General features: G+C 47.0%; 1 protein-coding gene across 3 annotated transcripts in view; it reads left to right on the forward strand.

The window, feature by feature from the left end:
• Positions 1 to 26,838, forward strand: part of HMCN1 (hemicentin 1) — a 1,072,092-nt gene that overhangs the window by 673,212 nt on the left and 372,042 nt on the right. The window lies entirely within an intron of this gene.

A 26,838-nucleotide genomic window follows, 5' to 3' on the forward strand; every position in this document is an offset into this window, starting at 1 on the left:
TACTCACCTCAATCCAGTGTCCAGATATAAATCCTCGTACTTGGCAAAACAAATAAATGAACACCCGTACCAGCGGACTGAAAGGGGTCCCATGTTTTCACATGGGACCCCTTTCCCCGAATGCCGGGACCCCACGTGACTCCTGTCACACAGGTCCCTTCAGCCAATCAGGAAGCGCTACTTCGTTGCACTCACCTGATTGGCTGTATGCGCGTGTGACCTCAGACAGCTCATCGCAAAGCCTCTCCATTACTTTCAATGGTGGGAACTTTGCCGTCAGCGGTGGGGTTTCCCGCGGTCAGCCGCTGACCGCGGGTGACCTCACCGCTGACGCAAAGTTCCCACCATTGAGTATAATGGAGAGGCTTTGCAATGCGCTGTCTGACAGCTCAGACGTGCAGCCAATCAGCAGAGTGCCAGGACGTTGCACTCGCTGATTGGCTTAAGAGACCTTTCTGTGACAGCAGTCACGGGGGGGGTCTCTGCATTCGGGGAAAGGGGTTGCATGTGAAAACATGGGACCCCTTTCAGTCCGCTGGTACGGGTGTTCGTTTATTTGTTTTGCCAAGTACGAGGATTTATATCTGGACACTGGATTGAGGTGAGTATAATTTTATTCACAGGTACCCCGGATCGTCGGATCAGGAGACGTGGCAGTCGGCGGGTCAACATAGGTAAGTATGTGTGTGTCGGCAGGTGTGCAATAAAGTTTTACTCTCAAGGTGTGTGTCTCCTGTTTTTATTTGGGTATTTTTTTTCCAGTAGTACTACAGGTACCAGCGGGCCTGTTTTTCTCCCGCATGCTGGTACTTGTGGTTCTCCAAGTACCAGCTTGTGGGGGAGGCTTGCTGGGACTTGTAGTACTATAGGAAAAAACAATATTCTTTACATTTTCTCAAGGCTATCAGCCTCCCATCCGCAGCCCTTGGATGGGGGGGACAGCCTCGGGCTTCACCCCTGGCCCTTGGGTGGCTGGGGGGGGACCCCTTGATTGAAGGGGTCCCCACTCCCCCAGGGTACCCCAGCCAGGGGTGACTAGTTGGATATTTAATGCCACGGCCGCAGGGCTCTGTATAAAAGTGACCCCCGGCTGTGGCATTATCTGTCCAGCTAGTGGAGCCCGATGCTGGTGTAAAAAATACGGGGGACCCCTACTCTTTTTGTCCCCCATATTTTTTGCACCAGCACCAGGTGCAGAGCCCGGTGCTGGTTTTAAAAATACGGGGGATCCCCTGGCCATTTTTTCCCCGGATTTTTAGAACCAGGACCAGCTCGAAGAGCCCGAGGCTGGTTATGCTTTGGAGGGGGGACCACACGCCATTTTTTTCCGGGATTTTACCATTCCATTTATAAAAAAAATAATAATAATAATATTTGTAAAAATATATAAATAATACTTGTGCCTCCCAAAAAGACAAACCAAGTACCTAATCCCGTCTAATATAAATAGATATGCTATTACCAATAAAAAAAACACCAAAAAAAAAACGTTTTAAATTTTTTTTATTAGATTCACCCACCAAAGTGTGGCGGATTGAAAATGATGAATTTACTGTCTAAAAGCACTGTTGTCGAATTTCAAAACTTCAATTGCATATACTTTTGTCGAATTGCCGCATTTGTACCATTGCAGAAAAGTCGAATTTGACAAATGTCGAATTTCAAAAAGTCGAATTTTGAAAGTCCGTTTTTTTGACGGAAAGTACTGAATTGCATTGTCGAATTTTTTTTGGGGGCGAAAAAGTCCAGTTTTTCGACAATTTCGGGAATTCGACCGCAATTGCATATACCCCCATATCTCCAGAAGGATATAAATACATTAGAGTGTGCAAAGAAGGGAAACTTAAAATGGTGCATGGCCTACATCACAAAACTTACCCGGAAAGGCTAAAAGATCTTAACATGTATAGTATGGAGGAGAGAAGGGAAAGGGGAGACATGATAGAAACTTTCAAATATACCAAAGGTTTTAACAAAGTTCAGGAGGGAAACATTCTTCAAAGGAAGAGAAGTATTAGAACTCGAGGACATACACTGAAACTGGAGGGAGGCAGGTTCAGGGGAAATTTAAGGAAAAATTACTTCACAGAAAGGGTAGTGGATAAGTGGAATAGCCTCCCATCAGAGGTGGTAGAGGCTAAGACTGTAGAGCAATTTAAACATGCTTGGGATAGGCATATGAATATCCTTACAAAGAATTAAGGTTCAAAAAGGGTTGAGATTACCTTAAGGATAAAAAGTAAAAGGGGCAGACTAGATGGGCCAAGTGGTTCTTATCTGCCGTCAAATTCTGTTTCTATGTAACCAAGAACAGTAAAACGTTTTCCAGTGCATTCCAGTTAAGAGTATTATACAGTATGAAAAGTTCAAGTGGCTTTATATACACCTATCACCTTAAACATACAATACGTTTGTCTGCTCACCCACTTTTGCTGTTTTTGTTTGTTGTGCCTTAAAATGAGAGTGCAATGGTAAAACGACAGGTGAAGCCACTGCTTACTTCTCCAATCATTAATAGAGATGGTCAATCCAGCCACATATCCTTTCTTAAGCCAGCTTTGCTAAACACTTGTAATATTTAACATTTGCTATGATTTCTACAATTTTAGGTTGTTTGAAAGAAATGTAACTAAATTAGAAGTAGCACTGGTTCAACCACATTCAAATCTTTTGACAATGTTCAAATCAGTTCAAAATGAATCCATATGATGGTTAGACATTTTGCACTTTTCTGAGGTTTTTAATTGTGAAATGTTGAATATCAAATACGAACAGCAAACTTCAAAAGCAATTGTGTTAGAGTTTACATTTAAAAAAAACTAAAATAGAAAAAAGTAAGTACATTTTAAATAGACATTTAAACACTACCTTTAATGCAAATTTTAAACTTGATCTGCAAACTGTAAATAGCAAACACAAGCAGGAAGCTTAAAACCAGGAATTTGTGCCCATCAAGCCGATGCAATTTGATTGAATTTCAAATCGGCTAGACTCTTTTGAGCATCTTTATTCTTTAAGGCATTGATTTTCAACCTTTTTATAGTTGCGGCACGCTAAACAAGATTTCAAAAAGCTGAGGCACACCATCAAAAATATATAATAACAAATATCAACATATATTAAATGCATTGGCCCCCGCAGTAATAAAACAAATACACTGGCCCCCTTACAGTAATAAAAACACATTTTCCTCCACAGCATTTAAACACACTGTCCCCACAGTAATTACACATTGTGCCTCCACATTAATAAAACAAATGTACTGGCCCCCACAGTAATGACACACATTGTCCCTCCACATTAATAAAACATGCACTGGCCCCCACAGTAATGACACACATTGTCCCTCCACATTAATAAAACATGCACTGGCCCCCACAGTAATGGCACACATTGGCCCCCACACTAATGACACATAATGGCCCCCACACTAATGACACAAAATGGCCCCCACACTAATGACACATATTGACCCCCACAGCAATTACAAATATTGGCCCCTAATGTAATAAAATAAATAAAAATACTGACCCCCTACAGCAGCTATTCCAACGCCAGCAGCACGAGTGTCTGCCATGGAGCAGGGAGCAGCAGCGACGAGTAGGAAGCAACACGGCAGAGGCAGACGGAGGGGAATGAGATGTTGCGTTCATGACCTATGAAGTCACGCTGCGTCTCCACAGGTCACGATCCGGCTGCGTTGGGGCAACTCAGGAGATCCCAGCGCTGCCCGAGTGAGGTGACGATGGGCATCTCTGGCGGCACATTTGAGAACCGCCCTGTGCAGCGGCACAACGGTTGAAAAATGCTGCTTTAAGGTATACTTCCTGTTTTGGTCAATTTATTGAAATGTCTTGGGAAGAGATCTCTGTAGGGTCCTGTGAATGCAGAAGATACATAATAACTGCAACACCAATGGTGCTGCCGATACCACAGCCCGCTGTATACAGCAAACAAACAGGAAACTAAAACAGTACAGGGCTTAATGCCAACCCTTCTGGATGACATGCCACAACTGACTGTGAGTAATATTACAGGCGGTGCAAATAAAATATCTAAATCCTTCTATTATTCTGAGCAAATATTTTCGCAATAATAAAGAGATGCCACATTGCCATACAGGACCCTGTGTAGCATTGCAATGTTATTATAAAAGCTGGGGCATCATGACTAGAGATGGCACAATGTTTCTCAAAAAAAGAACCTTCTCTTATCTATGGGGGTAATTCCAAGTTGATCGCAGCAGGAATTTTGTTAGCAGTTGGGCAAAACCATGTGCACTGCAGGGGAGGCAGATATAACATGTGCAGAGAGAGTTAAGGTGTGTACACACGGTGAGATCTTTTCTTCCGATTCTGACTATATAGTCAGAATCTAAAGAAAAGATAGTGCAGATCGCAAGGTGACAGTCACCTTGCGATCCCGATCCGATGCCGATGCGCAGCCCCGCGCGGCTGGCATCGGCAGAAAAAATAGACTGTGCAGGCAAGTCAATCTTGACTATCTCTATAGAAGAGATAGTCAAGATTGACACTTAGCCAAAATCGCACAGTACCAGGATTGCAAGCACACTTATTATGTGCTTGCGATACTGGCTAAGTGCCGACCCGGCCCCCGTCGCACAGTGAGAATTGGTTAAGTCCGAATCTCACCGTGTGTACACACCCTTAGATTTGGGTGTGGTGTGTTCAATCTGCAATCTAATTTGCAGTGTAAAAATAAAGCAGCCAGTATTTACCCTGCACAGAAATAAAATAACCCACCCAAATCTAACTCTTCCTGCACATGTTATATCTGCCTCCCCTGCAGTGCACATGGTTTTGCCCAACTGCTAACAAAATTCCTGCTGCGATCAACTTGGAATTACCCCCTATATACTGTAAATACTGTTTCTGAATAAGTATGGATCAGCAGATTTACATGGAAAAGGTCTGCAGTCATTAGGTCGACTACTAATGGTCGATATGCATTAGGCTGAAAGGGTCAAAAGGTCGACACATGAAAAGGTTGAAAGTAGGAAAGTTTGACAGGGTCAAAAGGTCGACACATGAAAAGGTCAACATGACAAAAGGTTGATGCACCATTTTTAAGGTTTTTTGTGTTGTTTTCGCTGTCAAAGCAAGTGGAAGTCCACTTAGTGTACCGCATCCCCTCAGGTGGCTCATAACACTAAACATGCTTCGGACAAGGGGGGTCATTCCGAGTTGATCGCTAACTGCATTTGTTTGCAGCGCAGCGATCAGGCTAAAAAATGGCAGTTCTGCGCATGCATATGTGGCGCAATGCACATGCCGCGACGTATGGGCACAACGAACGATGTAGTTTTGCTCAGGGTCTAGCGATGCATTTCAGTGACACTGCTTGCCGCTGAGTGATTGACATGAAGTGGGCATTTCTGGGTGGCAACTGACCGTTTTCAGAGAGTGTGCGGAAAAACGCAGGCGTGGCAGAGCGAATGCTGGCCGGGTTTGTGACGTCAAATCCGGAACTGAATAGTCTGAAGTGATCGCAAGCGCTGAGTAGGTTTTGAGCTACTCTGAAACTACACAATAAAAAATTGTAGCCGCTCTGTGATACAACCGTTCGCACTTCTGCTAAGCTAAAATACACTCCCAGTGGGCGGCGGCATAGCGTTTGCACGGCTGCTAAAAACTGCTAGCGAGCGATCAACTCGGAATGACCCCTAGGTGCCGAGCACAGGTTTGTATTCCCAATTATAATCCACGTGGATAATAAAGTATGAAAAGTTGATTAACATGCTATAAACCCCCAAAAAGCGGTGACTACCATATGTATGTTGACCTTTTGGCCATAACCACTGTTGACCTGTCACATGTTGCCCTATTAACCATGTTGACTTTTGTCTATGTCGACCTAATGCATGTCAACCATGGTTCATCTAATTATTATTAATTATTAACAGTTTCTTATATAGCGCAGCAGATTACGTTGCGCTTTACAATTGGAATGATTGCCGACCTTTCCATGGTCGACCTAGAGCCCGGATACCTTTTTCGGAACAGCCACCATTACATCCAGTGTGGGCTGCACGATAACAGAGGAGAAATTAAGAGGCATGTAACTAAATACATACGAAAAAAAATGTATTTTTCTGCAGCAGGGTACATTAGTTACTTTCCACAGGGTGTAGAGATGGATCTTGATCCAGAGGCACCAATAGGGTAAAGCTTTAGACTATCCCAAGATGCATTGGGGCCTCCTTTATAACGCCGCCCCCAGGCACTGGAGCTCAGTTTCGAGTTGGTGCCTGCAGAAGCAGGTCACTTAACAGGGGGGCTGCACTGGACAGCCCTGAAACAGCTTTTAGAAGACTTCAAGGGCCGCATCACTTACATGTCAGGGTGACCTTCTGTGCCGCGGCTCCGTCACCTCCCCGGTGGCGTCGAATACTCCCGCTGGCTCTGTTCTCGGATACTTGTGGCGTAGACGCTCCAGCTTTAGGCACACGGTCGCATACGCTCTTCTGGTTGGCGTGGCTGTTACAGAAGGGAGGTGGTAAGAGAGTCTCCCAGGCAGGACCCGCCATTAAATCGCGTTCCGGTCGCAGTCTATGGAGACGGACTGCGATGCTGGCGTGGACACTGTATCAGAGCAGGGACCCCACTATATCCACCAGGGCAGAGGAGTACAGGTCGGATATGTTAATGTCCACTTTATTAAGACTAGTATTTTCTAAAATAGCTGCGACTGGTCTCCGGGACTGCAGGGCAAGGTCTTTCTTGTAAACCCGCCTGTACATCAGCGCCATGGTTTTACAAACACTTACGTTTTCAACATGTCAATATTAAGACAGTGTTAGTTAAGAACAAGTGTACCTGTGCCAGAATATATTGTACGAGTATCCTGATATATACATCCGGTCTCAGACCGTGCATTGTTATATATATATATTTATATGTTTTCATATAGTACAAAAACAAAGAGAAGGGTAAACTTATCTGGCGCTACTGATTGGTTGATGTCCCATACATATGATCCTCCAATATATGTCAGCAGTACAAACTCGTATCCACCCAAAAGTAAAACGGAGTTGCATATAGTGAAGTACAATTTATTAATCTGTGTCTAAAACCAATAGCACATGAACGAATCACATAAAAGGCTCCACACACAACAACATGTAACAGATGTTAGCCTTAATGACTGTGATTAAATGAAATTACCAGAAGCAAAGAACTGGCAAAGCAGTTCAGTAACAGCATGTGTAATGTGAGTCCCGGGCTCCCACAGATCTTATACCAACGCTGAATCAGCTTGTCTGGGTTTCACCTTGCCACTGTCATGCTGGCGGCCAAATTTCAATGTCCCCCGCTTTCAACGCGTTTCCACCTCTAAACTGAGGTCTTTTTCAAGGAGATCCAGGCTGTGTGACACATGCTACCGGATTTATTAGCAGGTATTGTACTCTGTCTGGCTTCATCCTACTAAACCACTCTCTGTTGCATTTGTGTATAATGTCTAACATGTAGGGCAGTAAATCTGGGAACGCTCCTGCATCTTGCAGAGCATGCGCAACGGATTTACCTGAGGGGGGAGTGTTGTGTAATGGTCTGTGTACTATGTCTCATACATCTCCCAGTTAGTCCGCAGCTTCTGTAACCAATTAGAACCAACCTGTTACATTACAGTCACTGATTTCCCTATGGTTACTCCGCTTTGGGCGAGAAAATTTTTGCCTCACAGGTTGCAGTGGTTGACTCATTCCTTAATCAGGCAAAACTCAATGCCAGGTCACTCTCGTGTCTCTGGGTCTTCTAAAGCGGGCTGCTTCCTCCTCCCTATCCAGTGATCTCTCCGATATTTTATCTGAAGAGAGGGGGAATATGCTGCCTTGTCTGTTCCTATATTAGGTGTTTCTGACAAGGATTCTTCATTGCTAAATTATGCCACTGCCCTTGGGGCTACTAGTAAGCAAATCCTTCAAATCACTGATCAGTGGATTCCCTTACTTTGGTTAAGCAAACTGGTATGTTCACACGTCAGAAGGTAATTAAAACTCTATTACCACAATCTTACCTTTAAGTGGACATCCGACAAGACCCCTGGTCTAGTCCTAGAAAGACATTCCCCCTGTCCGCAACGGACATTAGCTTGCTATCCTCTCCCTGCAGAGTTATATAACAAGTGGGTAATTCACTACTAGTGAACTAATGTGTTGCCCATTTCGGGTGCCGTTCACTCTGCCTGTCACCACTGTCCCCTCAAATGTAGGAACCGACAGATAAGTGTGTGGAGGGACGCCTGAAGTCTATTACTCCCTTACAGGTGTTGTACATAGACTACAATTGCATCCTCTTGGGGCTGCAAAGTAGATTGATGACTGGATCAGGCATTAGAGGATGAGCTGCCAGAGGATATATCTGACAATGCCAGACATTCCCTGTCTCACAATACCACCGCCACCTTTTTTTACACAGGAGGCGTCCCCTGAGGCGGGTGTGTCGGCTACCAAGACGTCAAATACATCTGTCCTGGCTCTCCGTATTCTGTGGTTGAGGTCATGGAAGGTGGAACTGGACTCCAGAAGTCCTTGTAGATATTTCCCTTTACTGGGGATATCCTATTTGGGGAAGACCTTATTAAAAATTGGGTCTGGAGCGGCGACTACTATCTACCTTTCTCTCAACTGCTACTCCTTCTGCTCAGAGGGAAAAGGTACCACTTTTCCCTGCTTTCGGCCTCAAGGGAAAGCGAAGGTCAGACATACCTAAGATTATCTTGTGCTCCCAAAAACCACTAAACCCAAGGCCTAACAATCCTGGGCAGCCCGTCTGTCTGCATCTAAATATGACAAGCCTGCTGCATGACGGGACAGGCCTCCCCCTGGGAGTCCCCAGGGTGGGAGGCTGACTTCTGCGATTCGCCTAGGTCTGGTTAATGACCACTTCAGATGCATGGGTGCGAGAAGTTGTCTCTCATGGGTAGACAGTCTTTTTCAAGAGGGGTCCCCCTCGCCAGTTTTGCACAACGGTTATCCCTTTGGATCCGTTAAAGGCGCAAGCTCTACAATTGCTTGTGAGTTCCCTCCTGGATACAGGAGTGGTGGTGCCGGTACCTCTATCCCAAAGAGGCAGAGGATACTAATCGACCCTGTTTCTAGTACCGAAACCCAATGGGTCTTTCCGGCCTATACTCAACCTCAAATCACTGAACAAGTTTGTGAGAGTATCCAAGTTCCGTATGGAAACACTGTGCTCAATTGTACTGGCCATGGAATCCCGTGATTATATGGTATCCCTGGATATACAAGTGGCTTACCTGCATATACCTATTGCCATATCGCATCAGCAATATCTGCGGTTTGCTATTGGCAACCTGCACTATCAGTTCCAGGCTCTACTGTTTGGACTGGCCACGGCTCCTCGGATCTTCACCAAGGTTATGGCCGTGATGATGGCTCATCTCTGTCGCCAGGAAGTCAGGATCCTGCCATATCTGGACGACTTGCTGATCCTGCAAACTCCCATGATATCCTCCTCAGTCATCTACAACTGACAGAAAACTTCTTAAAAGCCCACGGGTGGCTCATCAATTGGAAGAAGTCCTCACTGGTCCCTGCTTGGAGCATGGTGCACCTGGACACACACAGTCAACAGCTGTTTCTGTCTCCAGAGAAGGTCCTGAAGCTTCAGGACAGGATTAGATACTTCCTCTCTCGCCCAAGAGTGTCCATACACTCAGCGATGCAAGTACTAGGCCTGCTGATGTTGGCTTTCAACATGGTAGAGTATGCTCAATTTCATTCCCGCCCTCTGCAGAGGTTAATCCTTTCCAAGTGGGATGGCCTACCTCACCGGATCAGATCTCACATGATCTCTTGGACTCCGGAAGTTCGTCTGTCGCTGATCTCATGGCTACAGGACCAGCAGTTAAGCAGGGGCCATCCCTTTTGGATCGCCAACTGGGTCCTTCTCACTACGGACGCCAGTCTGAGGGAATGGGGCGCGGTGTTGGAGCAACACTTTTTCCAGGGTCGGTGGACCAAGGAGGAATTACTCCTCCCGATAAATATTTGGAATTGCGGGCAGTGTTCCCTGCCTATGTTAGAAAACAGGCCTGTTCAAGTACGGTCAGACAACGCCAGCACGGTGGCACACCTAAATCATCAAGGTGGCACACGAAGCCACATGGCAATGATGGAAGTGTCAACAATCCTTCATTAGGCGGTACACCATCTGCCAGCAATATCAGCAGTGTTCATTCCGGGTGTCCTCAGTCAGCAGGACGTGCATGCCGGAGAGTGGAGTCTTCCTCAGGAAGTCATTCAACTCCCAGTGGACAAGTGGGGCCTACCAGATGTAGACCTGATGGCATCTCGACACAATCACAAAGTTCCGGTCTTCAGATCAAGAACCAGGGATCTTTAAGCAGTGATGGTGGATGCATTGGCAATTCCATACGTGTTCCCTCCAGTGTCACTTCTGCCCAGGGTTCTACGGAAGTTCAAACGAGAAGTAGGAATACTACTTCTAGTCGCTCCAGCATGGCCCAGACGGGATTGGTTCTCAGACCTGCGGGGTCTTCTACTTCCTCAACGCCCAGACCTCCTCGTTCAGGGCCCTTGTGTCTCCCCGGACCTGGCCAAACTGGCTTTGACGGCGTGGCTCTTGAAGCTTCATTCCTAAGGGCTAAAGGATTCTCCGAGGCGGTTATCCAAACTATGCAGTAGACCCGCAAACCGGCATCTGTGCGGATTTATTACAAGGTCTGGAATTCTTACTTCACCCGATGATGATAAAACTTATGATGCATACAAATTCAGAACTTGCAGACTTCTGGCTTTTCTGCAACAAGGCCCTGGCTTAGGCCTTTGTCTGGCCTCCCTCAAGGTTCATATCTCTGCCTTGTCGGTGTGGTCTCAGAGAAAAATTGCTTCTATTCCTGATGTTCATACTTTCACTCAGGGTGTTTTATGGATTCAGCCTCCCTATGTTCCCTTCTGTTGCTCAATGGGATCTGTCTGTTGTCCTGAATACCATGCAAGAGTCTCCATTTGAACCTCTTAAGTCAGTGGACCTTACATGGCTCATGGTCAAGGTCCTGTTCCTACTGGCTATTGCCTCGGCCAGGAGGGTGTCTGACTTAGGCGCTTTGTCCTGTCGTCCACCTTTTCTGATTTTTCACGGTGACCGGGCAGCTCTTACAAATCGCCCTGGTTATCTACCTAAGGTGGTGTCATCTTTCCGTCTTAACCAAGAGATTGTGGTTCTGGCTTTTATCTCTTCTGGTTTGCCCTCCAAAGAGCGGGCTTTGGATGTGGTACGGGCTCTCCATACATACGTGGAGAGGACTTCCTCTATTACGTCAGATACTCTTTTTGTACTTTTTGGTATTCACAAACGTGACTGGCCTGCGAACAAGTAAACATTGGCCAGATGGATTGGAATGGTGATTACACAAACATATGCACAGGCTGGTCTTCCAGCTCCTGCTGCTATTAAAGCTCATTCTACTCGGTCTGTTGAACCTTCTTGGGCGGCCCGCCGAGGAGCGTCTGCTGAACAATTGTGCAAGGCGGCTACGTGGTCCTCAGTGAATACGTTAATTAGGTTCTATGCCCTTGACTTCTGCCTCCCAGGATGCTTTCTTTGGACGCCGGGTACTCATACCCGCTACGGCGCATTCCCTCCCATGAGGAACTGCTTTAGGACATCTCTCATGTTTTCTCTGTGGAAACCAATGTACCCTACTGCAGAAAAGGAGATTTATGGTAGACTTACCATTGTTAAATCTCTTTCTGCGAGGTACATTGGTTCCACAGGGCGCCCGCCCTGACGCACCTAACGTCTATGGGTTTGTATGGCATTTGCCGCTGGTCCCTTCTCTTGTAGTGAGAACGTGGTTCTATGTGACTGACATCTGCCTTCTCTTTTACCTGCTCCTACGTTGGACTGGTTAACGAAACTGAGCTCCAGTGCCTGGAGGTGGGGTTATAGAGGAGGCCCCAATGCATCTTGGGACAGTCTAAAGCTTTAGCCTGTTGGTGCCTGTGGATCAAGATCCATATCTACACCCTGATGTTTTCCCTGTGGAACCAATGTACCTTGCAGAAAGAGATTTAACAATGGTAAGTCTATATCATAGCTATACTTTAGGTGTTAGACTGCCTGTGTGAAAAAAAAAATTTTCTCTGACGTCCTAGTGGATGCTGGGAACTCCGTAAGGACCATGGGGAATAGCGGCTCCGCAGGAGACTGGGCACAAAAGTAAAGCTTTAGGACTACCTGGTGTGCACTGGCTCCTCCCCCTATGACCCTCCTCCAAGCCTCAGTTAGATTTTTGTGCCCGGCCGAGAAGGGTGCACACTAGGGGCTCTCCTGAGCTTCTTAGTGAAAGTTTAGTTTTAGGTTTTTTATTTTCAGTGAGACCTGCTGGCAACAGGCTCACTGCATCGAGGGACTAAGGGGAGAAGAAGCGAACCTGCCTGCTTGCAGCCAGCTTGGGCTTCTTAGGCTACTGGACACCATTAGCTCCAGAGGGACCGAACACAGGCCCAGCCTCGGAGTCCGGTCCCAGAGCCGCGCCGCCGGCCCCCTTACAGAGCCAGAAGCAAGAAGAGGTCCGGAAAAATCGGCGGCAGAAGACATCAGTCTTCAACAAGGTAGCGCACAGCACTGCAGCTGTGCGCCATTGCTCCTCAGGCACACTTCACACTCCGGTCACTGAGGGTGCAGGGCGCTAGGGGGGGGGGCGCCCTGAGCAGCAATGTAAAACACCTTGGCTGGCGAAAATACACCACATATAACCCCCAGGGCTATATGGATGTATTTTAACCCCTGCCAGAATTCACCAAAAAGCGGGAGAAAAGGCCGCCGAGAAGGGGGCGGAGCCTATCTCCTCAGCACACGGGCGCCATTTTCCATCACAGCTCCGCTGGAAGGACGTCTCCCTGACTCTCCCCTGCAGTCCTGCACTACAGAAAAGGGTAAAAAAGAGAGGGGGGGGCACTAATTTGGCGCAGTTTGATAATAACAGCAGCTATAAAGGGAAAAGCACGTTATATAGTGGTATTCCTGTCTATATATAGCGCTCTGGTGTGTGCTGGCATACTCTCCCTCTGTCTCCCCAAAGGGCTAGTGGGGTCCTGTCCTCTATCAGAGCATTCCCTGTGTGTGTGCGGTGTGTCGGTACGATTGTGTCGACATGTTTGAGGAGGAAAATGAGATGGAGGCGGAGCAATTGCCTATAATAGAGTTGTCACCCCCTAGGGAGTCGACACCTGAGTGGATGAGCTTATGGAAGGAATTGCGTGACAATGTCAGCTCTTTACGAAAGACAGTTGACGATATGAGACAGCCGGCTACTCAGCTTGTGCCTGTCCAGGGGTCTCAAACGCCATCAGGGGCTCTAAAACGCCCGTTACCTCAGATGGCAGACACAGACACGGATACTGACTCCAGTGTCGACGATGATGAGACAAATGTGACTTCCAGTAGGGCCACACGTTACATGATTGAGGCAATGAAAAATGTTTTGCATATTTCTGATAATACAAGTACCACTAAAAAGTAGAGATGAGCGGGTTCGGTTTCTCTGAATCCGAACCCGCCAGAACTTCATGTTTTTTTTCACGGGTCCGAGCGACTCGGATCTTCCCGCCTTGCTCGGTTAACCCGAGCGCGCCCGAACGTCATCATGACGCTGTCGGATTCTCGCGAGGCTCGGATTCTATCGCGAGACTCGGATTCTATATAAGGAGCCGCGCGTCGCCGCCATTTTCACACGTGCATTGAGATTGATAGGGAGAGGACGTGGCTGGCGTCCTCTCCGTTTAGAATTAGAATAGATTAGAGAGACACTTGATTTACTAATTTTGGGGAGCATTAGGAGTACTCAGTAGTGTACAGTGCAGAGTTTTGCTGATAGTGACCAGTGACCACCACTTTTATTTATAATCCGTTCTCTGCCTGAAAAAAGCGATACACAGCACACAGTGACTCAGTCACATACCATATCTGTGTGCACTGCTCAGGCTCAGGCCAGTGTGCTGCATCATCTATTATCTATATATAATATTATATATATCTGTCTGACTGCTCAGCTCACACAGCTTATAATTGTGGGGGAGACTGGGGAGCACTACTGCAGTGCCAGTTATAGGTTATAGCAGGAGCCAGGAGTACATAATATATTATATAGTGAGTGACCACCAGACACACAGTGCAGTTTATTTAATATATCCGTTCTCTGCCTGAAAAAAGCGATACACACAGTGACTCAGTCAGTCACATACCATATCTGTGTGCACTGCTCAGGCTCAGGCCAGTGTGCTGCATCATCTATATATATTATATATCTGTCTGACTGCTCAGCTCACACAGCTTATAATTGTGGGGGAGACTGGGGAGCACTACTGCAGTGCCAGTTATAGGTTATAGCAGGAGCCAGGAGTACATAATATTATATTAAAATTAAACAGTGCACACTTTTGCTGCAGGAGTGCCACTGCCAGTGTGACTAGTGACCAGTGACCTGACCACCAGTATATAATATTAGTAGTATACTATCTCTTTATCAACCAGTCTATATTAGCAGCAGACACAGTACAGTGCGGTAGTTCACGGCTGTGGCTACCTCTGTGTCGGCACTCGGCAGCCCGTCCATAATTGTATATACCACCTTACCGTGGTTTTTTTTTCTTTCTTTATACATACATACTAGTTACGAGTATACTATCTCTTTATCAACCAGTCTATATATTAGCAGCAGACACAGTACAGTGCGGTAGTTCACGGCTGTGGCTACCTCTGTGTCGGCACTCGGCAGCCCGTCCATAATTGTATATACCACCTAACCGTGGTTTTTTTTTCTTTCTTTATACATACATACTAGTTACGAGTATACTATCTCTTTATCAACCAGTCTATATATTAGCAGCAGACACAGTACAGTGCGGTAGTTCACGGCTGTGGCTACCTCTGTGTCGGCACTCGGCAGCCCGTCCATAATTGTATATACCACCTAACCGTGGTTTTTTTTTCTTTCTTTATACATACATACTAGTTACGAGTATACTATCTCTTTATCAACCAGTCTATATATTAGCAGCAGACACAGTACAGTGCGGTAGTTCACGGCTGTGGCTACCTCTGTGTCGGCACTCGGCAGCCCGTCCATAATTGTATATACCACCTAACAGTGGTTTTTTTTTCTTTCTTTATACATACATACTAGTTACGAGTATACTATCTCTTTATCAACCAGTCTATATATTAGCAGCAGACACAGTACAGTGCGGTAGTTCACGGCTGTGGCTACCTCTGTGTCGGCACTCGGCAGCCCGTCCATAATTGTATATACCACCTAACCGTGGTTTTTTTTTCTTTCTTTATACATACATACTAGTTACGAGTATACTATCTCTTTATCAACCAGTCTATATATTAGCAGCAGACACAGTACAGTGCGGTAGTTCACGGCTGTGGCTACCTCTGTGTCGGCACTCGGCAGCCCGTCCATAATTGTATATACCACCTAACCGTGGTTTTTTTTTCTTTCTTTATACATACATACTAGTTACGAGTATACTATCTCTTTATCAACCAGTCTATATATTAGCAGCAGACACAGTACAGTGCGGTAGTTCACGGCTGTGGCTACCTCTGTGTCGGCACTCGGCAGCCCGTCCATAATTGTATACTAGTATCCAATCCATCCATCTCCATTGTTTACCTGAGGTGCCTTTTAGTTGTGCCTATTAAAATATGGAGAACAAAAATGTTGAGGTTCCAAAATTAGGGAAAGATCAAGATCCACTTCCACCTCGTGCTGAAGCTGCTGCCACTAGTCATGGCCGAGACGATGAAATGCCAGCAACGTCGTCTGCCAAGGCCGATGCCCAATGGCATAGTACAGAGCATGTCAAAACCAAAACACCAAATATCAGTAAAAAAAGGACTCCAAAACCTAAAATAAAATTGTCGGAGGAGAAGCGTAAACTTGCCAATATGCCATTTACCACACGGAGTGGCAAGGAACGGCTGAGGCCCTGGCCTATGTTCATGGCTAGTGGTTCAGCTTCACATGAGGATGGAAGCACTCAGCCTCTCGCTAGAAAACTGAAAAGACTCAAGCTGGCAAAAGCACCGCAAAGAACTGTGCGTTCTTTGAAATCCCAAATCCACAAGGAGAGTCCAATTGTGTCGGTTGCGATGCCTGACCTTCCCAACACTGGACGTGAAGAGCATGCGCCTTCCACCATTTGCACGCCCCCTGCAAGTGCTGGAAGGAGCACCCGCAGTCCAGTTCCTGATAGTCAGATTGAAGATGTCAGTGTTGAAGTACACCAGGATGAGGAGGATATGGGTGTTGCTGGCGCTGGGGAGGAAATTGACCAGGAGGATTCTGATGGTGAGGTGGTTTGTTTAAGTCAGGCACCCGGGGAGACACCTGTTGTCCGTGGGAGGAATATGGCCGTTGACATGCCAGGTGAAAATACCAAAAAAATCAGCTCTTCGGTGTGGAGGTATTTCACCAGAAATGCGGACAACAGGTGTCAAGCCGTGTGTTCCCTTTGTCAAGCTGTAATAAGTAGGGGTAAGGACGTTAACCACCTCGGAACATCCTCCCTTATACGTCACCTGCAGCGCATTCATAATAAGTCAGTGACAAGTTCAAAAACTTTGGGTGACAGCGGAAGCAGTCCACTGACCAGTAAATCCCTTCCTCTTGTAACCAAGCTCACGCAAACCACCCCACCAACTCCCTCAGTGTCAATTTCCTCCTTCCCCAGGAATGCCAATAGTCCTGCAGGCCATGTCACTGGCAATTCTGACGAGTCCTCTCCTGCCTGGGATTCCTCCGATGCATCCTTGCGTGTAACGCCTACTGCTGCTGGCGCTGCTGTTGTTGCCGCTGGGAGTCGATGGTCATCCCAGAGGGGAAGTCGTAAGCCCACTTGTACTACTTCCAGTAAGCAATTGACTGTTCAACAGTCCTTTGCGAGGAAGATGAAATATCACAGCAGTCATCCTACTGCAAAGCGGATAACTGAGTCCTTGACAACTATGTTGGTGTTAGACGTGCGTCCGGTATCCGCCGTTAGTTCACAGGGAACTAGACAATTTATTGAGGCAGTGTGCCCCCGTTACCAAATACCATCTAGGTTCCACTTCTCTAGGCAGGCGATACCGAGAATGTACACGGACGTCAGAAAAAGACTCACCAGTGTCCTAAAAAATGCAGTTGTACCCAATGTCCACTTAACCACGGACATGTGGACAAGTGGAGCAGGGCAGGGTCAGGACTATATGACTGTGACAGCCCACTGGGTAGATGTATGGACTCCCGCCGCAAGAACAGCAGCGGCGGCACCAGTAGCAGCATCTCGCAAACGCCAACTCTTTCCTAGGCAGGCTACGCTTTGTATCACCGCTTTCCAGAATACGCACACAGCTGAAAACCTCTTACGGCAACTGAGGAAGATCATCGCGGAATGGCTTACCCCAATTGGACTCTCCTGTGGATTTGTGGCATCGGACAACGCCAGCAATATTGTGTGTGCATTAAATATGGGCAAATTCCAGCACGTCCCATGTTTTGCACATACCTTGAATTTGGTGGTGCAGAATTTTTTAAAAAACGACAGGGGCGTGCAAGAGATGCTGTCGGTGGCCAGAAGAATTGCGGGACACTTTCGGCGTACAGGCACCACGTACAGAAAACTGGAGCACCACCAAAAACTACTGAACCTGCCCTGCCATCATCTGAAGCAAGAAGTGGTAACGAGGTGGAATTCAACCCTCTATATGCTTCAGAGGTTGGAGGAGCAGCAAAAGGCCATTCAAGCCTATACAATTGAGCACGATATAGTAGGTGGAATGCACCTGTCTCAAGTGCAGTGGAGAATGATTTCAACGTTGTGCAAGGTTCTGATGCCCTTTGAACTTGCCACACGTGAAGTCAGTTCAGACACTGCCAGCCTGAGTCAGGTCATTCCCCTCATCAGGCTTTTGCAGAAGAAGCTGGAGGCATTGAAGAAGGAGCTAAAAGGGAGCGATTCCGCTAGGCATGTGGGACTTGTGGATGCAGCCCTTAATTCGCTTAACAAGGAATCACGGGTGGTCAATCTGTTGAAATCAGAGCACTACATTTTGGCCACCGTGCTCGATCCTAGATTTAAAGCCTACCTTGGATCTCTCTTTCCGGCAGACACAGGTCTGCTGGGGTTGAAAGACCTGCTGGTGACAAAATTGTCAAGTCAAGCGGAACGCGACCTGTCAACATCTCCTCCTTCACATTCTCCCGCAACTGGGGGTGCGAGGAAAAGGCTCAGAATTCCGAGCCCACCCGCTGGCGGTGATGCAGGGCAGTCTGGAGCGACTGCTGATGCTGACATCTGGTCCGGACTGAAGGACCTGACAACGATTACGGACATGTCGTCTACTGTCACTGCATATGATTCTCTCAACATTGATAGAATGGTGGAGGATTATATGAGTGACCGCATCCAAGTAGGCACGTCACACAGTCCGTACTTATACTGGCAGGAAAAAGAGGCAATTTGGAGGCCCTTGCACAAACTGGCTTTATTCTACCTAAGTTGCCCTCCCACAAGTGTGTACTCCGAAAGAGTGTTTAGTGCCGCCGCTCACCTTGTCAGCAATCGGCGTACGAGGTTACATCCAGAAAATGTGGAGAAGATGATGTTCATTAAAATGAATTATAATCAATTCCTCCGCGGAGACATTGACCAGCAGCAATTGCCTCCACAAAGTACACAGGGAGCTGAGATGGTGGATTCCAGTGGGGACGAATTGATAATCTGTGAGGAGGGGGATGTACACAGTGATATATCGGAGGGTGAAGATGAGGTGGACATCTTGCCTCTGTAGAGCCAGTTTGTGCAAGGAGAGATTAATTGCTTCTTTTTTGGGGGGGGTCCAAACCAACCCGTCATATCAGTCACAGTCGTGTGGCAGACCCTGTCACTGAAATGATGGGTTGGTTAAAGTGTGCATGTCCTGTTTTGTTTATACAACATAAGGGTGGGTGGGAGGGCCCAAGGACAATTCCATCTTGCACCTCTTTTTTCTTTTCTTTTTCTTTGCATCATGTGCTGATTGGGGAGGGTTTTTTTGGAAGGGACATCCTGCGTGACACTGCAGTGCCACTCCTAGATGGGCCCGGTGTTTGTGTCGGCCACTAGGGTCGCTAATTTTACTCACACAGTCAGCTACCTCATTGCGCCTCTTTTTTTCTTTGCGTCATGTGCTGTTTGGGGAGGGTTTTTTGGAAGGGACATCCTGCGTGACACTGCAGTGCCACTCCTAGATGGGCCCGGTGTTTGTGTCGGCCACTAGGGTCGCTAATCTTACTCACACAGCTACCTCATTGCGCCTCTTTTTTTCTTTGCGTCATGTGCTGTTTGGGGAGGGTTTTTTGGAAGGGACATCCTGCGTGACACTGCAGTGCCACTCCTAGATGGGCCCGGTGTTTGTGTCGGCCACTAGGGTCGCTAATCTTACTCACACAGCTACCTCATTGCGCCTCTTTTTTTCTTTGCGTCATGTGCTGTTTGGGGACGGTTTTTTGGAAGGGCCATCCTGCGTGACACTGCAGTGCCACTCCTAGATGGGCCCGGTGTTTGTGTCGGCCACTAGGGTCGCTAATCTTACTCACACAGCTACCTCATTGCGCCTCTTTTTTTCTTTGCGTCATGTGCTGTTTGGGGAGGGTTTTTTGGAAGGGCCATCCTGCGTGACACTGCAGTGCCACTCCTAGATGGGCCCGGTGTTTGTGTCGGCCACTAGGGTCGCTAATCTTACTCACACAGCTACCTCATTGCGCCTCTTTTTTTCTTTGCGTCATGTGCTGTTTGGGGAGGGTTTTTTGGAAGGGCCATCCTGCGTGACACTGCAGTGCCACTCCTAGATGGGCCCGGTGTTTGTGTCGGCCACTAGGGTCGCTAATCTTACTCACACAGCTACCTCATTGCGCCTCTTTTTTTCTTTGCGTCATGTGCTGTTTGGGGAGGGTTTTTTGGAAGGGACATCCTGCGTGACACTGCAGTGCCACTCCTAGATGGGCCCGGTGTTTGTGTCGGCCACTAGGGTCGCTAATCTTACTCACACAGCTACCTCATTGCGCCTCTTTTTTTCTTTGCGTCATGTGCTGTTTGGGGAGGGTTTTTTGGAAGGGCCATCCTGCGTGACACTGCAGTGCCACTCCTAGATGGGCCCGGTGTTTGTGTCGGCCACTAGGGTCGCTAATCTTACTCACACAGCTACCTCATTGCGCCTCTTTTTTTCTTTGCGTCATGTGCTGTTTGGGGAGGGTTTTTTGGAAGGGACATCCTGCGTGACACTGCAGTGCCACTCCTAGATGGGCCCGGTGTTTGTGTCGGCCACTAGGGTCGCTTATCTTACTCACACAGCGACCTCGGTGCAAATTTTAGGACTAAAAATAATATTGTGAGGTGTGAGGTATTCAGAATAGACTGAAAATGAGTGTAAATTATGGTTTTTGAGGTTAATAATACTTTGGGATCAAAATGACCCCCAAATTCTATGATTTAAGCTGTTTTTTAGTGTTTTTTGAAAAAAACACCCGAATCCAAAACACACCCGAATCCGACAAAAAAAATTCGGTGAGGTTTTGCCAAAACGCGTTCGAACCCAAAACACGGCCGCGGAACCGAACCCAAAACCAAAACACAAAACCCGAAAAATTTCAGGCGCTCATCTCTACTAAAAAGGGTATTATGTTTGGTGAGAAAAAACTGCCTGTAGTTTTTCCTGTATCCGAGGAATTAAATGAAGTGTGTGATGAGGCGTGGGTTTCCCCCGATAAAAAACTGATAATTCCTAAAAGGTTATTGGCATCATACCCTTTCCCGCCAGAGGATAGGGCACGTTGGGAAACACCCCCTAGGGTGGATAAAGCGCTCACATGCTTGTCTAAACAGGTGGCACTACCCTCTCCTGATACGGCCGCCCTAAAGGAACCTGCCGACAGAAAGCAGGAGAATATCCTAAAATGTATATACACTCACACGGGTGTTATACTGCGACCAGCAATCGCCTCAGCCTGGATGTGCAGTGCTGGGGTGGCGTGGTCGGATTCCCTGACTGAAAATATTGATACCCTAGATAGGGACAGTATATTACTGACTATAGAGCATTTAAAAGATGCATTTTTATATATGCGTGATGCGCAGAGGGATATTTGCCGACTGGCATCAAGAGTTAGCGCGCTGTCCATTTCTGCAAGAAGACGGACGGCTCGGTGAGACCAATTTTAAATCTAAAATCCTTGAACACTTACATACAGAGGTTCAAATTCAAGATGGAGTCACTCAGAGCAGTGATTGCAAACCTGGAAGAAGGGGATTATATGGTGTCTCTGGACATCAAAGATGCTTACCTACATGTCCCAATTTACCCTTCTCACCAAGGGTACCTCAGGTTTGTGGTACAGAATTGTCATTATCAGTTTCAGACGCTGCCGTTTGGCTTGTCCACGACACCCCGGGTCTTTACCAAGGTAATGGCCGAAATGATGATACTCCTTCGAAGGAAGGGAGTTTTAGTTATCCCTTACTTGGACGATCTCCTGATAAGGGCAAGATCAAGGGAACAGTTGGAAGTCGGGGTAGGACTATCTCAGATAGTGTTGCGGCAGCACGGTTGGATTCTCAATATTCCAAAATCGCAGCTGATCCCGACGACACGCCTTCTATTCCTAGGGATGATCCTGGACACAGTCCAGAAAAAGGTTTTTCTCCCGGAGGAGAAAGCCAGGGAGTTATCCGAGCTAGTCAGAAATCTCCTAAAACCAGGCCAAGTCTCAGTGCATCAATGCACAAGGGTCCTGGTAAAAATGGTGGCTTCCTACGAAGCAATTCCATTCGGCAGATTCCACGCAAGAACCTTCCAGTGGGATCTGCTAGACAAATGGTCCGGGTCGCATCTTCAGATGCATCAGCGGATAATCTTGTCACCAAAGACAAGGGTGTCTCTCCTGTGGTGGTTGCAGAGTGCTCATCTTCTAGAGGGCCGCAGATTCGGCATTCAGGACTGGGTCCTGGTGACCATGGATGCCAGCCTGAGAGGCTGGGGAGCAGTCACACAGGGAAGAAATTTCCAGGGCTTGTGGTCAAGCCTGGAGACATCACTTCACATAAATATCCTGGAGCTAAGGGCCGTCTACAATGCTCTAAGCCTAGCAAGACCTCTGCTTCAAGGTAAGCCGGTGCTGATCCAGTCAGACAACATCACGGCAGTCGCCCACGTAAACAGACAGGGCGCACAAGAAGCAGGAGGGCAATGGCAGAAGCTGCAAGGATTCTTCGCTGGGCGGAAAATCATGTGATAGCACTGTCAGCAGTGTTCATTCCGGGAGTGGACAACTGGGAAGTAGACTTCCTCAGCAGGCACGACCTCCACCCGGGAGAGTGGGGACTTCATCCAGAAGTCTTCCACATGATTGTGAACCGTTGGGAAAAACCAAAGGTGGACATGATGGCGTCCCGCCTCAACAAAAAACTAGACAGGTATTGCGCCAGGTCAAGGGACCCTCAGGCAATAGCTGTGGACGCTCTGGTAACACCATGGGTGTACCAGTCAGTGTATGTGTTCCCTCCTCTGCCTCTCATACCCAAGGTACTGAGAATTATAAGACGGAGAGGAGTAAGAACTATACTCGTGGCTCCGGATTGGCCAAGAAGGACTTGGTACCCGGAACTTCAAGAGATGCTCACAGAGGACCCGTGGCCTCTACCTCTAAGAAGGGACCTGCTCCAGCAGGGACCCTGTCTGTTCCAAGACTTACCGCGGCTGCGTTGACGGCATGGCGGTTGAACGCCGGATCCTGAAGGAAAAAGGCATTCCGGATGAAGTCATCCCTACCCTGATCAAAGCCAGGAAGGATGTAACCGCACAACATTATCACCGTATTTGGCGTAAATATGTTGCGTGGTGCGAGGCCAGGAAGGCCCCTACAGAGGAATTTCAACTGGGTCGTTTCCTGCATTTCCTGCAAACAGGACTGTCTATGGGCCTAAAATTAGGGTCCATTAAGGTTCAAATTTCGGCCCTGTCGATTTTCTTCCAGAAAGAACTGGCTTCAGTTCCTGAAGTTCAGACGTTTGTCAAGGGGGTACTGCATATACAGCCTCCTTTTGTGCCTCCAGTGGCACCTTGGGATCTCAATGTAGTTTTGGGGTTCCTAAAATCACATTTGTTTGAACCACTCACCACTGTGGACTTAAAATATCTCACATGGAAAGTGGTAATGCTGTTGGCCCTGGCTTCGGCCAGGCGTGTGTCAGAATTGGCGGCTTTATCCTATAAAAGCCCTTACCTAATTTTTCATACGGACAGGGCAGAATTGAGGACTCGTCCTCAATTTCTCCCTAAGGTTGTTTCAGCGTTTCACCTGAACCAGCCTATTGTGGTACCTGCGGCTACTAGGGACTTGGAGGACTCCAAGTTGCTGGATGTAGTCAGGGCCCTGAGAATATATGTTTCCAGGACGGCTGGAGTCAGAAAATCTGACTCGCTGTTTATCCTGTATGCACCCAACAAGCTGGGTGCTCCTGCTTCTAAGCAGACTATTGCTCGTTGGATTTGTAGTACAATTCAGCTTGCACATTCTGTGGCAGGCCTGCCACAGCCTAAATCTGTAAAAGCCCATTCCACAAGGAAGGTGGGCTCATCTTGGGCGGCTGCCCGAGGGGTCTCGGCTTTACAACTTTGCCGAGCAGCTACTTGGTCAGGGGCAAACACGTTTGCTAAATTCTACAAATTTGATACCCTGGCTGAGGAGGACCTGGAGTTCTCTCATTCGGTGCTGCAGAGTCATCCGCACTCTCCCGCCCGTTTGGGAGCTTTGGTATAATCCCCATGGTCCTTACGGAGTTCCCAGCATCCACTAGGACGTCAGAGAAAATAAGAATTTACTTACCGATAATTCTATTTCTCGTAGTCCGTAGTGGATGCTGGGCGCCCATCCCAAGTGCGGATTGTCTGCAATACTTGTACATAGTTGCTGTTACAAAAATCGGGTTTTTGTTGTTGTGAGCCATCTTTTCAGAGGCTCCGCTGTTATCATGCTGTTAACTGGGTTCAGATCACAGGTTGTACGGTGTGATTGGTGTGGCTGGTATGAGTCTTACCCGGGATTCAAAATCCTTCCTTATTGTGTACGCTCGTCCGGGCACAGTATCCTAACTGAGGCTTGGAGGAGGGTCATAGGGGGAGGAGCCAGTGCACACCAGGTAGTCCTAAAGCTTTACTTTTGTGCCCAGTCTCCTGCGGAGCCGCTATTCCCCATGGTCCTTACGGAGTTCCCAGCATCCACTACGGACTACGAGAAATAGAATTATCGGTAAGTAAATTCTTATTTTTTCGTACAAAGTAACGGACAAGGTGGTACTAGTGATGTGCACCGGACATTTTTCGGGTTTTGTGTTTTGGTTTTGGATTCGGTTCCGCGGCTGTGTTGTGGATTCGGACGCTTTTTTGGCAAAACCTCCCTGAAAAGTTTTTGTCGAATTCGGGTGTGTTTGGATTCGGGTGTTTTTTTACAAAAAAACCCCTCAAAAACAGCTTAAATCATAGAATTTGGGGGTCATTTTGATCCCATAGTATTATTAACCTCAATAACCATAATTTCCACTCATTTCCAGTCTATTCTTAACACCTCACACCTCACAATATTATTTTTAGTCCTAAAATTTGCACCGAGGTCGCTGGATGACTGAGCTAAGCGACCCAAGTGGCCGACACAAACACCTGGCTCATCTAGGAGTGGCACTGCAGTGTCAGACAGGATGGCAGATTTAAAAAATAGTCCCCAAACAGCACATGATGCAAAGAAAAAAAGAGGTGCACCAAGGTCGCTGGATGGCTAAGCTAAGCGACCCAAGTGGCCGACACAAACACCTGGCCCATCAAGGAGTGGCACTGCAGTTTTCTAGCGAGAGGATGAGTGCTTCCATCCTCATGTGAATCTGAACCATGAACATAGGCCAGGGCCTTAGCCGTTCCTTGCCACTCCGTGTCGTAAATGGCATATTGGCAAGTTTATGCTTCTCATCAGACGCTTTTAATTTTGATTTTTGGGTCATTTTACTGAACTGATGGCATTTCATTGTCTCGGCCATGACTAGTGGCAGCAGCTTCAGCATGAGGTGGAAGTGGATCTTGATCTTTCCCTATTTTACCCTCCACATTTTTGTTCTCCATTTTTTAATGTGTGGAATTATATGCCGGTAATATATCAATAGCAATGGCCTACTGTACCGTACTGCTATATATTATATACTGGTGGTCAGAAAAATTATGCACTGTCCTCCTACTATATATACTGCGCACAACTTAAATGCACCACAGGTATGGATGGATAGTATATTTGACGACACAGAGGTAGGTAGAGCAGTGGACTACTGTACCGTACTGCTATATGTTATATACTGGTGGTCAGCACAATTATGCACTGTCCTCCTACTATATATACTGCGCACAACTTAAATGCACCACAGGTATGGATGGATAGTATACTTGACGACACAGAGGTAGGTAGAGCAGTGGACTACTGTACCGTACTGCTATATATTATATACTGGTGGTCAACACAATTATGCACTGTCCTCCTACTATATATACTGCGCACAACTTAAATGCACCACAGGTATGGATGGATAGTATATTTGACGACACAGAGGTAGGTAGAGCAGTGGACTACTGTACCGTACTGCTATATGTTATATACTGGTGGTCAGCACAATTATGCACTGTCCTCCTACTATATATACTGCGCACAACTTAAATGCACCACAGGTATGGATGGATAGTATACTTGACGACACAGAGGTAGGTAGAGCAGTGGACTACTGTATCGTACTGCTATATATTATATACTGGTGGTCAACACAATTATGCACTGTCCTCCTACTATATATACTGCGCACAACTTAAATGCACCACAGGTATGGATGGATAGTATACTTGATGACACAGAGGTAGGTAGAGCAGTGGACTACTGTACCGTACTGCGTTATATTATATACTGGTGGTCAGCACAATTATACACTGTCCTCCTACTATATATACTGCGCACAACTTAAATGCACCACAGGTATGGATGGATAGTATACTTGACGACACAGAGGTAGGTAGAGCAGTGGACTACTGTACCGTACTGCTATATATTATATACTGGTGGTCAGCACAATTATGCACTGTCCTCCTACTATATATACTGCGCACAACTTAAATGCACCACAGGTATGGATGGATAGTATACTTGACGACACAGAGGTAGGTAGAGCAGTGGACTACTGTACCGTACTGCTATATATTATATACTGGTGGTCAGCACAATTATGCACTGTCCTCCTACTATATATACTGCGCACAACTTAAATGCACCACAGGTATGGATGGATAGTATACTTGACGACACAGAGGTAGGTAGAGCAGTGGACTTCTGTACCGTACTGCTATATATTATATACTGGTGGTCAGCACAATTATGCACTGTCCTCCTACTATATATTCTGCGCACAACTTAAATGCACCACAGGTATGGATGGATAGTATACTTGACGACACAGAGGTAGGTAGAGCAGTGGACTACTGTACCGTACTGCTATATATTATATACTGGTGGTCAGCAAAATTATGCACTGTCCTCCTACTATATATACTGCGCACAACTAAAATGCACCACAGGTATGGATGGATAGTATACTTGACGACACAGAGGTAGGTAGAGCAGTGGACTACTGTACCGTACTGATATAATACTGGTGGTCACTGGTCAGCAAAATTCTGCACTGTCCTCCTACTATATACTACAATGCAGCACAGATAT

The sequence above is a fragment of the Pseudophryne corroboree genome, chromosome 9 (genome assembly GCF_028390025.1).
Source record: "Pseudophryne corroboree isolate aPseCor3 chromosome 9, aPseCor3.hap2, whole genome shotgun sequence".
Classification (NCBI taxonomy): domain Eukaryota; kingdom Metazoa; phylum Chordata; class Amphibia; order Anura; family Myobatrachidae; genus Pseudophryne; species Pseudophryne corroboree.